Consider the following 13,839-nt stretch of genomic DNA (forward strand, 5'->3'; position numbering starts at 1 on the left):
GTAAAAATCTGATGGCTATCTCAGCTCCAAGCCATTATCAGAGGGCTGATTCCTTACCACCTGTGTCTTAAGGTTAGCTGTAACATTGGGCATTGGCCATAAACTACAGCTCAGTAGGTGTTAATGAATCTAATTATAGCACATATAGCCAATTCAAGTGTAATGAAACAGCTCAATCAATTTTGTGCTAACAATGCAGTAGTCTGAAGGCTTAAATCATCCTTATTAAGTGGAACAAAAGAGGGAAGGAATCAACTGATGCCATTTTAAAGTCCCAAATTGTGCTCTTGCAGATCAGAAAACATTGTACTAAGCACCCTCAACTCCCATCAATGTGTTATTACAACTCTTTATTTGTTACAGTAGTGCCTAAAAAAACAACCAAAACCAGGCCCCCTTTGGTATAGGTACTGTACATATATGTATTGAAAGACTGAGAGAGCCCCTGCACTGAACAGTTTACAAGCTAGATCAATGGGACTACTCACCTATCTAATGATACACTCAAAAATAGCATAAGTATTCATTTAGTAAGTACTCATAATAAAAATCATATGTATGATATGATGGAAACTGTCCTGAGCTACAATGTGAAGAGCTGATACTTTTGGTAGGTACTGTCTTCATTTGCATTTTGTACGTTTTCACATGGTTTATTTGTTATGCAAATTACAGATGATGAGCAGTTGACTGGCCTTATATATTTGTTTTCTCTCTCCTTCCCCAACTCTCAGTGGCAGAAGTGAAATACCACACACAGTGACTTTTTAAATTCCCCAATGACTCTCTTATGTCACCCCTTTCTGTTTTCAGGTAAACTTTCAAAGACTGTGTTGCAAATGAAACTGGCTTTCCAAGAGTATTGGAACATGGGATAATTTATGCCAAGGCTGCTCTATGAAATGCACTCCTGTTCAGAATAGTTTGTGTGGCTTTAATAGCATACAAATGGAGTTGTGTTTGACAGCTGTTATCCAATGCATGTATTTATATGTCAGAATGGGACTTAAAGGAATAAAACGTCTCTTACTAGAGAGCTAACACTTGGTGATCTAGACATATATTTGTGCAATTTAAATATGATGAAAATAATTGCACTAATGAAAGCCAAAGACTTGCAGATTTATAAAGTATCTCTATGGAACCATTATGAATAAATCAGAATCTAACTGTATGAACCTTCATAACCATATTTTATATATTTAAAAGCCTTGTTTCTGTCCCTTAGAGAATAGTAGCAATAACACTTTGAGCAGGCAATGTGAGAATTCTCACGAAGAATAAAAGAGCCGTGCAAATTTGTATTATCAGTTATTTTTATAGGCAGAACACAGTGTGGTGCTTAAGGTTACACAAGGGTTTCCAGTTGAAGGGGTCATTTCCAGCAGCTTACAGTGCTCATATGTCTCAGGCTGAAACTTGGAAGGTTTGTTTTCAGCCTAGGAGTGACTTTTTTTTTTTTTCCTGGCGAGTACAAGAAAAATAACATCAGCCATTTTTCCTGGGCAGTGGGAAACCCTGAAAAAATACTTTTCCTATTAAAAAAAAAAAAAAAGACGTATTTGAACAGTCTTAGCACCTCAGTGGTACAGCCATAAAATTAGGCAGTCCCTAGATTTGTTTTTCAGTGAGGTCTCTCTCCTTCACTTTCTCCACTGCCTCTCAATACCACATGGTTGGTGTGGGGTTGTTCTAATTGCTCCATTTTGGGGAGGGGTGTGAATAGTTCAGTGACTTACTCACTAGGCTGTTGCAGCCATCACAATTATGGTGGCCCAATTCCCTCCAGGTGAATGGTAGAAGTTTTTTTTAATACTTGACCATTGCTATAGTACTTTTTACGATTAAAAAAACAAAAAATACTGTTCCCTTTTGCCCCTGGATATTTCTTTCTTTCTTTCTTTCTTGTAATGTACATTTATTGATGGTATTTCTGGAGTTCCCACCATGGTATCTAAAGAGTAAATTGCCTTGTCCCTCCCTTCCTAGCCCCTCTCCCCACAGCAGAAGAGAGCAGTCGAAAGGGGAGGAAAACTCCTGACCATTATATCAAGGCATGGCATTTGTGTCCTGTAAAGTGAGATGACTGATCTCTTCTTTCCACACAGGGCAAGAGGAATCTTCAAGGAGGATTCCTCTATGCACACATCTTGGGAGTACAATCTAGGTCCAAATTCTTAATATTTAGGTAACTTATATTTCAAAAGAAATGCTTTACCATTCTCTGCCTCAGACAACTGAAGTGCTCCTGCAGGCAATTTGGACGGGACTGTTAATGTACATTTAACAATATCAGTACAGCTAATTGCATGGGGAAAAAAACAATATCATTTTAAAAAACATATGTGGTCTTGAAGTGAGAATGGATGTTCAAGGCTAACTTGTAAGTTATCTCTGTGCCCTGATTAGTGTCTTATTGTTTCATTCATCTATCTTTTTTTTTTTTTTCCCTGCTCTTTCCTTTTTCAATGCATCTTCTCTTCAGTTTTTTCAGTTCTTTGGAAGACCTGCTACATCTCTGCCTTCCGAGTGATTTATTATTTTCAGCTTCAGAATTCTCTGTTTCTTTCCTGCATTCATTCTCTTTATCATCTCCTCTTCTGTCACCTTCCCTGAGATGTTTTCCCCTACAGTTTATTGTTCATCTTTCTTGCCTTTTTCACTGTCATGTTTTCTTTCCCTTGCTTATATCCTGCTCTGTTTTTTGTCTGTTCATTTTTCTTCATTCCGCTATTATGAATGTTTTTCTGGGTTTTTTTCTGTTTGTGCCTCAGATACACTCCTTTTAATGTTAATTTCCCTTCTGTTTCTTTATTCCCAGCACTTTTCTTATTATTTCCCTAATTCTAGTACTGTCATGATCATTCAAGAAGTTAAAATAATGATATTTGGAACTGTGGATTCCCTCTGAAGATTCTCTTCTCTTAAGGAATCTATTTTTGTCCCTAGTTATTAACTATGTAAAAGGCAGTGTAGTTAGTAGATCGACACTGAACTGGGATTCATGAGACCTACATTTTATTCCTAGATGTAGTATTTGACCTTGTTCTCTCCATAGCCCTATTTCTACTCCATCTTTTGTTTATCTTGTCTATTTGGATTGTAATCTGTCAGGAGGAGGGAGTGTGTCTTACTACATAGGTGTGCAGTACCTAACACAATGAGGCCCCAATCTCTTTCAGGTTTCTAATTGCTAGCATAATATAAATAATTATAAACAGGGTTAGTAGCACTACCTATAATTAAATTTCCAAGCACTTCCCATTGTCAGACCTTGTTTTCAGTTGCTTCTCACTCTTCCCAGTTATAACTATTTGGGCTGACATTTTCCATTCTGCGTGTCTGCTGCAGGCTGACATCTTTGGGAAAACTTCAGCCAAAACAGTTCAGCCTTTTCTGAATAGGAGACTAGGGAAAAATATATTGCTTCATCTGTGTTAAAAAAAATAAATTCTAGAAACCTTTTCTGAGACATTCTAGGATCCCCATGTTTTGGAGCAGTGACCAGGAAATTGTCACTGAGGTGAGCTTTGTGTTAGGGATCTGCCTTTCGCCATCCCTGTGAAAATCTGACCAAATCTGGCATGTCATAAACCTTTGAAAAACCTGTTTGCACATGCATTCACAACCTTCATTCTAGGGTTTCCCAACTTACAAGAGTTTGACTTTGCAGCTTTAAATATGTTATTTTAACATACGTTTTGTGCATAATAAAGTGACAAACTCAGGGTGGTATCTGGTTACTTTAAATAAATATATTGGGCTTGATTCTGGGCTTGTTTATTTCTGAAATCAGTAGTAACTTAATGTTAATGATGTGAGATAAAGAAAAAGGACAATTTTATTCTTCATTACCCTATCACTAAAACATAATAACCAAACAATCTTTCCCTTAAAGTTCATAAATCAGGTAATCAGGGTGTTCAGCAACTTTCAGGGTTGGCCCCCAAAAGTGGAAGAACAAAACATGAGCCTTCCTATAGCAATTCTGAAAATCTTGTATTGGGGGATGAAAAGTATGATCACCATGTTGAAAAGTAAATACTCCAGGACTTTATTGTTGAAACAAAATCCATTGTTTTGTAGTTAGGAGACTGTGTCTGTTTATAAAGAAATCCTTACACTGTTCCATTTTAGCATCATACTGGTTCTACAATTCCTAAACATCTAAAACTTACCCTGACCTTAATAAGAATTACTATAATGGGGAGGGGAAGGTCAAGAAAATTTTTTTTTAAGTACAGGTAAAATATTTAGCTAAAAGATAACATAAGTTAATTTGCTTTCACAAATATATTTACAATATGTCAATTCAGATTTTTTTTAATGTAACTTCTGCCAAAATTGGGGAATTGAATGGCTCAGAGGATAGAAAATGGCACAGTAGACAATTCTTCAGCTCACTGTCAACACTCAAATTCAGTTGAGGTCAATAGTGATTTGAAAAATATTATTTCAGATCTCTTGCTATGTAAAATGAGTTGGTGGTAATTGAACCATCATCAGGGATCAGGTGTCCATATTGTTACCAAGAACTTTCCAGTCATACTCTCTTCTTGCAGCCTGTTGTCTTTAAAGGACACCCAAAGTAGATTGAGGGTTCAAATTCCCCATAAATTTTTACACTGTTATCCATGGGCCTGATCCAAAGCCCATTTAATTTTTTTTGTTGGAGATGTTCTCCAACATGACTTCACTTGATCAGTTTTTCTCCAGCTTTATTATAAACCATGGACCCAATCTTTCTTCCACTGAAAGTAATCAGTATTTTTATTATTGCTAATCTTACTCTAAAGCTATATAGAAAGATCTTTTAGGTTTTATAAAGTGTAAACATATATTTCATAACACTAGAAACCTCTCCCATAAGTCTTTGCTTTAGTTGTGGTCTTTTGAGGAATTCAGACTTTTCAAACTTAACAAATATATACCTCTTGAGGGTCCTTCCAGTCCTATACTTCTATGATTCTATTGGCTTGTAATATATAGGAGGAGAAAAAATAATTGATTTCCCCCCTTCCTCTTACTTCCCTTTCTAGTTATCTTCAGGTTGATTAAGTTAATTATGAGTTTTACAGGAGTCCTCAAGATTTTTTTTAAATATGGATTTTTTTAATTAAACAGGTGTGTATTCCACATGGAGCAGGCTCCTTCCTGCACTAGCTACTTATCTGAATCTCTGGATTGTTCCCAAGAGACAGACAGGATTTAGGCTGATTAAAACACCTGATATTATAATTCTTGCTTCACATTTAAAAAGTAAAGGGAGGAGGGAATCACTTATTAGACTGAGTACATTCTATACTTATCTTTATGAACATATTTGGAAATAAAGAAACCAAAGGTGCAAGCATTTATTTTTAGTGGAAATTAGTTAAATCTACGGTAGTTATTCCTCTAAAAGTTCCCTCTTCAGGGAACTGTGCATCCTAATGATTTTCTTTTCAGAGAACATTATTTTCAGTTGTCACCACAATAGAAATCTGGATTTCTGCATTATGGAGACCCTATGGTCACTCTGCTTGGATTTCTTTTGACTGACCACCCATCTAATTGCTAGTCAACCAAAAGGAATAGCATGGTTCAGAGGAATAACCACAAGGTTAGGAAATGCACTTCTAATTGTTTAATCTTATTATTGGGGCTGACTTTTAGTAGTGTTTTGGGCAGATGAGTAAACCTCATTGACTCATTTTCTGAGTTTGTAAAATGAAGATGATAATTATAACTTTACTATGGTGTTGTGAGGATTCATTAGTTAATGTTTATGTAGTGCTTTGAATATATGATGCTCTATGTATGTGCTAACATATATTTACTGTTTTGGTTTCAGTCCAGGTCTTGGTCTCCATTCCATAAACACCATCACATATGGCGCCTCTGCCTTATTGGCAGTCTAAGCAAAGAGGCCAAGGATGAATGGGCAAGCAGAATGAATTGCCCTCTCAGATCTTAGAAATGGGTGAGGTACATTATTGGGACAATACTGAGACAGTTGCACTGTCATGGCCTGTGCTACACCTGCTCAGTGATTTGCTAGAGGACTTAATTTTTCATGCTATTAATCCAGGACAATTCACAAACACTGAGATCCCTTTAAATGTAATTGATGTCATTTTTTGAATGATCGATGCAGTGTATCTGGAAAATTTGAAAGTATATAAGATGAATTCCATATTGTACAACTGGCATATTGAATTAATTATCCATTAAAATGTGTTGTGACACTATCTTTTTTAAAATGTATTTCTAGCTTTAATTGGAAATCTATGATAAATACACTATTTTTCTGGTACTAAATACACCACAAGTGCTCTGCAAAATCACTTTGTTCAGAAAGTCCTGAATATATCCAGGCAGAAGAAATAGTAATTACCTGACATTTCACAGATTTTTTTTTAGTGCTCCCTTCCCCCAAAATTTAATGGGCCAGCTCCAAAATCAGCACACCTCATTTGAAGTCCATGGGCTTATGCCCATTTCCACCAGCTGACGACCTGGTCCTATCTTTCTTACTGGTTTAAAATGCTATAGTATATTTCACAGGAGTATTTACTCTGGGACTCGGAGAATACGTAATATATGGCATGTGGTGCTGCACCTTTGCTGATCATGTAAACGTGTTCTCATTTGGGAATTTTACTGTCAAAGATTTGACCATGGTTTTCAAAATAGAACTATTTTTGCTTGTAAGGGACACTCCATATTAGCTTTTTACATTTTCTTTTTTCTGTTTATTTGGTGGCAGAGCAGGGAAAACTGGGAAAAATTATCCCTTAGATGCTCATCCTTGAAATAGAGGCACATGTGTAACCTTACTCACCTGAGTGGTTTCCTTGAAATCAGTGGAACTATTCACCTGCCTGAAGTTATGCACATAATTAACTGCTCACAGGATGGAGGAGAATCCTTGGTATTTCAAGGAAATACTGTTTTACTTCTGTGAATACCTCTGACCTTGTTGAGTTAGTGCTGGAACTGGAAAACTTTTACTGCTACTTCTTTTACTGCTACAGGGTAGACTGCACACGTGGATCAACTCAAGGACTATGCACTACTTAATCCAACCAAAATTTTGCCCATTGACATTAATGGGAATGGTATGACTAAATCCCAGTTTAGTGCTCTGATAATTTGTCCTGTAGTCACAACCATCTGCTTTCTCTTCTGTTAGGCAAAATTTTCAATTTCTTCTTTGATTTAATTTTTAGACTTCTTAGCTGCTGGATGCCAAACTGAGTGAAATTAACCAAGAAGGGTATTGGATTATGCAAAAGTTTATAATGAGTTGATGTCACACAGAAATTTACAGGAAGAAAGGGGTTTTGCCCGGGTCTAATTCTGAGCTTTCCCATAGATTTTCTTTGGGGTGGCGTTATTCTGCAATTCTTATTCAGGTGAATAGTCCCATAATCTCCTGCGTAAGGGCTACAGAACCTTCAGAGTTTAACAACTAGTGATATTCTCCCAGACTTACATATGAGGGGAGAAAAAACAAACCGTATTTCAATTCAGAAATAATCCCATGTAATTCTGTAATCTAAATGTCCAAAAGTCAGGTAGATGGACCACTCACTTCAAAGGGACTCAGTGGTAGCATGTCCTCCTGAATGGACTCCTTTACAGGATCCATATTTCTATATGTAGTATATATATGGGACTCCAGTTCTGTCACACCACTAAAACAAGGATTAAGGATTGACTGTATTGTATTTATGGAATTCCAGTGGAATTAAAAAATAGCAGAATTGGGCCCATAGTGTTTATCTTCGACCAATGCTATGCATCATCTTTGGTACCTTTAAAACTGCCTTTAAAAAAATTCTCATCCACATCTTTTTTAGTTTTGATTTGTCATTTGCATTCCACTGTTCAGCAAAAGACTCTTCATGCTTTTTTCAAAGGGGAATAAGGACAACCCAGGGAACTGCAGACCAGTGAACTTAAATTCAGTGCCCAGAAAGATAATGGAGCAAATAATTAAACAATCCATTTGCAAACACCTAAAAGGTAATATGTAACACTCAGTATGGATTTGTTAAGAGAAAATTGTATCAAACCAACCTGATAGCTTTCTTCAACAGCGTAACAAGCCTTGTGGATGGGGAGAAGCGGTAGATGTTGAGTATATCGTGACTTTAGGAAGGCTTTTGATATTGTTTCGCATACTGCTTCTCATAAATAAACCAGGGAAATACAACCTAGATGAAGCCGCTCTATGGCGTGTGCATAACTGTTGGAAAACCAATCTCAGAGAGTAATTATCAGTGATTCACAGTCAAGCTGGAAGGGCATATCAAGTGGGGTACTGCAGGGATCGGTTCTGGGTCTGGTTCTGTTCAATATCTTCATCAGTGATTTTGATAATGGCATAGAGAGTACACTTATAAAGTTTGTGGATGATACCAAACTGGGAGGGGTTGCAAGTGCTTTGGAGGATAGAATTAAAATTCAAAATGATCTGGAGAAATGGTCTGAAATAAATAGGATAAAATTCAATAAGGACAAATCCAAAATATTCCACTTAAAAAGGAACAATCAATTGCCTAGGAAGGAGTATTGCAGAAAGGGATCTGGGGGTCATAGTGGATCATAAGCTTAAATATAAGTCAACAGTGCAACACTTTTGCAAAAAACGAACAAACATCATTCCAGGAGTGTTGTAAGACAGATATGAGAAGTAATTCTTCCACCCTACTCAGTGCTGATTATGTCTCAACTGGAGTATTGTGTCCAGTTCTCAGTGCCACAGTTCAGGAAAGATGTGGACAAATTGGAGAAAGTCCAGAGAAGAGCAACTAAAAATATTATGGATCTAGAAAACATGACCTATGAGTGAAGATGGAAAAAATTGGGTTTGTTTAATCTGGAGAAGAGGACTGAGGAGACATACATTTTCAAATACATAAAAGGTTGCTATAAAGAGGAGGGAGAAAAATTGTTCTCCTTCCCCAGTGAAGGGGACTGGATTAGATGACCTCTCGAGGTCCCTTCCACTCCTACAGTTCTATGATTGTATACCTTGCTGAGTCTCTCATTCCTAGGGACAGTAAAATGCAAGCATTACAAATGACATTTTCAGTAGGATTATTAAGAAAATAACTATGGAAATTAGGTACTTAAACACACACAAACAATCTCTTAGACTTTAGAGGCTATAATTACAAAAATTATAATTACATTTTATTCTTTTAATTATTCCTAAGTGAGGAACTGTTCATTCGTTCATTTCAAATACCTTTTATTCTTTCCCTTGTGATGCTGTTTTGTCAGGGGGGAAATTGATAAGAAAAACAATTTATGAACTAAAATAATAGTGTGCTTCTTCCTTTTCTATGTATTTTTCGTCCTGGCTAGAGTTCTGGGTCTTGGTTACTGCCTAAACAAACACTGCCTCAATAGAAAGTAGAAAATTCATCTGCTGTTGCCAGTACTGAAAGGTAATTATACAGCTAAATCAACGGAAATAAGAACCATAATGCAAAGAATACTTAAAGATAAATAAAACACAAAGTGCAGTTCTCCTCTGAAAAGTAACTGTGGAAATGTCCGCTTTCTTTTCAGCAGAGCTGGTTCTTGGCTCTTATTCTCACCTCAACTTGCACGAATATAAACCAGGAGTATACTGAAATTGATGGCGATAGAGAGGTGTACAATGAATATAGCATAGACCAGTGACTTTCAGTCTGTAATCCCTGTGGGTCCGATGACTATGTCTAAGATTTCCAAAGGGGTCTTCACCTCGGTTTGAAATTCTGTAGGGGTCTGCAAATGAAAAGGGTTGAAAACCACTGGCATAGATGCTTTCTATTCTTGGGATGAATATCCTCAGTGTGAATAAGGAAAGCTTTAATTTCCACTGGTAGTTTGACCCAAATTCAAGCAGGAGTAAGTATCACCAATGCAACTATGACTCTCCTAGTCTATATTTGGGGTTTCCACCTGTGTAGCTACATTGATTGCTCGTCTCCCATGGCTGCAACCCATGTATAAATCTAGCCTTAGGTAAGGCCACTTGTGTCTGAGGCACAGAAAAGCTGTGACGGGACCCAGGACTGAATCATGTCCCTCCTAATTCTTGGGCAGATAAAATTTGGAAGAAAATTTCATTCTTGGGTACAGATGTGAACTGTATGTGCATGAAGGGCAAAAATATATCTTCTGAAAAGCTGGGCCCACAATCATTTACATCCAGCCCCCAAACAGGCGTGGAAGATGCAATTTTGTAGAACAAAAATTATGTCCTCTACACAGTGTGACCTCTCATGCACTACACATGCAAGGGCTGACCTTGCATGCAAGTGTAGAATTGCATGACTCATAGGCGATGCATGGTGGGGGGGCAGGCGGGGACACATGCCTTCCCCCAGATTTCTGCAAGGTTGGGAGTAGGGCTGAGCACAGCTGAAGGGGACATGCCTGGGTTAGGCACCAGCAGCTAGCATTCCTGCTGAGCCCTGCTAGGTGGTGTCCAGCTCAGGGAAGCGAGACCGGGCTGGCAATACACCAGAAGGGGTATGGGGAAGCCAGGCTTGTCCCTTCGCTGGAAGCTGTGGTTACCTGCTTGAGCATGTGTCTGGACTACCCTGTCTTGGGTGCACAGAAGGGAGCTCAGGGAGTCAGTGTAATGGGGGAGGCCCAAGGGATATGGATGGGGGAGGCAGTCAGGCCAGGTAGAATTGGGGATGGATAGGGAGCCGGGGAAGCAGTAGGGGCCAAAAGGGATGGGTGGGGCAGACAAGAGGGTGTTGCTGGAGGGTGCTTTGCCAGTCATCAGGAAATTGACCATGGCTGTGGTGGCAATGGGGGGCCCTGCCATTGTGCCAGCCCCGTCCATCAGCAGTTACCAGTCGTCTCTGGCATGCCTTACTAAAAATTTCATGACACACCATTGCTCTGGGGTGAGGGAGAAATGCCTTTGTACCAGAAATTTTTCTTGAATGAATAAATGAATGACAGCTATTTTGGAGCTTCTTAAAGGTTTTGAATTTTAGAATAAATCCATGAAAGATAGACTTGTAGATAGAGGAGGTAAGGTAGAGGTGCCTAATAAATTGCAACTACCCTACTGATTGGGTGTGTGGTGTGTGTAAAAACAATGTACAAAACAAGAATTATTTGTTAGAACTCTTGTCTGTAGGGCCTTAATTTGTCCTGTTAAAACCTAGTGAAACAGTTTCCCTCAGACTTGGCACACTTAGTAAGTCTCACTGAGACTTAGAAATCAAGGTAAGTTTGGAGTGTGTACATACCATAGCTTACTATGTGAGTTTCACAGCAAACTCCAGTCTAAATTGTATTAAGTCAGGCATTCAGTGACAATGTATAAGGACATCAAGAACCCTGAGGAAACTGAGCTGCTCATATAGCTCTAACTATAAGGTTTGTAAATTTAATTATGATAACTTAGTGGGTTCATGGATCCTGTCAAAACAACTTGATATCTTTTGGTGAAATTACAAGTTGGGTTGATAAAGGTCATAATGTTGACATGACATATTTAGACTTCTCTAAGGCATTTGAATTGGGACCACACAACACCTCGATTAAATAACTAGAATAGTATAAAATTAACATGACACACATTATATAGCTTTAAAACTGGCTAACTGATGGGTCTCAGAATGCATCTGTAAATGGGGAATTATCTTTGGGTGAGTGTGTTCCGAGTGAGGACCCTCATGGATTGGTTTTTAGCCCTATGCTAGTGAAAGTTTTAATCAATGACATGGAAAAAAAACCACAAAATCATCACAGGTGTCTCCAAAATTGAGGAGTGATAAATAATGAAGTGGACAGGTCACTGAAACCAATCTGGATCACTTGTTGTACTGAGTGCAAGCAAACAATATGCATTTTTAATATGACTAAATGTAAATGTATACATCTAGGAACAAAGAATGTAGGCCCTACTTACAGGATGGGGGACTCTTCCCTGAGTCACAATGACTGTGAAAAATTGGGGGTGTCATTTTGGATAATCAGCTGAACAAAAGCTGCCAATGTGATACTATGGCTAAAAGAGCTAATGAGATCTTTGGAAACAAGAAAATCTCAGTGGAAAGATTATTTTTCCTTTGTATTTGGGACTTGTGCGATTTCTGCTGGAATACTGTGTCCAATTCTGCTGTGCACAATTCAAGAAGGATGTTGATAAATTAGAGAGGGTGCAGAGAAGAGCCAAAGGAATGATTAAAGGTTTAAATGATTAAAATGTGCCTTCTGGTGACAGACTCAAAGAGCTCAATCTATTTAGTTTAGCAAAGAGAAGGTTTAAGGGATCTTTAAGTATCCTCACGGAGAACAAATATTTAATAATTTATCTTCAATTTAGCAGAGGAAAGTATAATGCAGTCCAGTCTCTGGAAGTTGAAGCTAGACAAATTCACACTGGAAATAAGGTATAAATTTTTGACAGTAAGGGTAACCAACTATTGGAATAATTCACCAAGGATCACAGTAGACTCTTCATCACTGACACTTTTTACATGATGACTTGAGAGTTTTTTCTAAAAGCTATGTTCTAGGACTTATTTCGGGGAAGTTCTGTGGCCTATGTTGTACAGGAGTCTGACAGGATGATCCCAATGGTCCCTTCTGACCTTGGAATCTATGAATTCCTGACAAACCTACAAAAGATATTTAGAAATACTGTAAACATAGTGATTTCTCCTATGTGAAAGAGCACAAAGTGCACACAGATGAGGTAAATGACTACCAGTGATCAGAAAAGAAAGTCTATGGTATGATCTCTCCCTTCTTCTCAGGCCCCAAATTCACCCCTAAATCTACGACTGCCAAGTGACCTACTATGCAGATGGGTAAGTATTGTGCCACATTTTCTTTCTCTTTCTTTCTCTCTCATGCACTTGAAATGTTTATTTACTAGTTATCCTGGGGAGGAGGGATGCAATCATAGGGAAGAATTATGTCTATTGGCAACAATTTTGATAGCATTCCTTCTCTGGAACAGGCTCTTTGCCTGAACCATCAAAATAACTAAGTGTAACGGGGTAGTCAGAACTGAAGACCCAAGGGTTGTATAAGAAAAGATTGTGGGTCAGGGCCCCTGCAGTAGTACATATACTTTACAATCCATAGCCACTAAAGTATTTATGGGTGAAAGGGTTGTTTGTTGTTTGCGTTTCCTCTCTGGTTATTTTCTGGCTTGAGAAAGCTACTGTTGTCTTCAATGCATTTTGGGAGATAGATGTTGTTGTTGTTGTTGTAAGTAAAGAATAGGAACTAATAGATATTAATTCATGTAACCTCTCAAAAGTTTTATTGGTATTCCAGATGCAAATTTGTCACTGATTTCAATGAAGGTAAAATTGGATCTACCGTAAACTTAGTTCACTCCACATGCTATGGGTGTTGTCTGATAAAGGCCACGGTATCTGTTGACATAAATTTCAATTCCAACTTCTGCAATGTACAATGGTCAATTAAACAGTTACATTCATAGGAACAATATATTCTGTCCTTGATCCACACTGCTTATGTAAGTCTGTTAATATAATGGTTCTTAGATGAATTAATAAATCTATCCTGTTAACTTGAAAATTGTCATTAATCTATTATTTTTCATCTCCAGGATAATACTTATTGCAGTGGACGTGGGATCATTTCCAAATAAATCCAGGATGCCTAAATGCCATAATTTTTGTATTTGGCAAACAACTTTCTGCAGCTTCAAATGTATTAATAGTACTGTATGATCTAGAAATACGCATAACAGCAGAAACAGCAACTTCTGGAACTAGATGTATATATGGGTATTCCATAATCCTTTTAAAATGTTGACAAGGAATTCATTTAGGGACTTATGCTTGGAGGTGA

The sequence above is a fragment of the Emydura macquarii genome, unplaced genomic scaffold (assembly GCF_026122565.2).
Source record: "Emydura macquarii macquarii isolate MOO-44397 ecotype Brisbane River unplaced genomic scaffold, CSIRO-AGI_Emac_v2 contig_3477, whole genome shotgun sequence".
NCBI lineage: Eukaryota > Metazoa > Chordata > Testudines > Chelidae > Emydura > Emydura macquarii.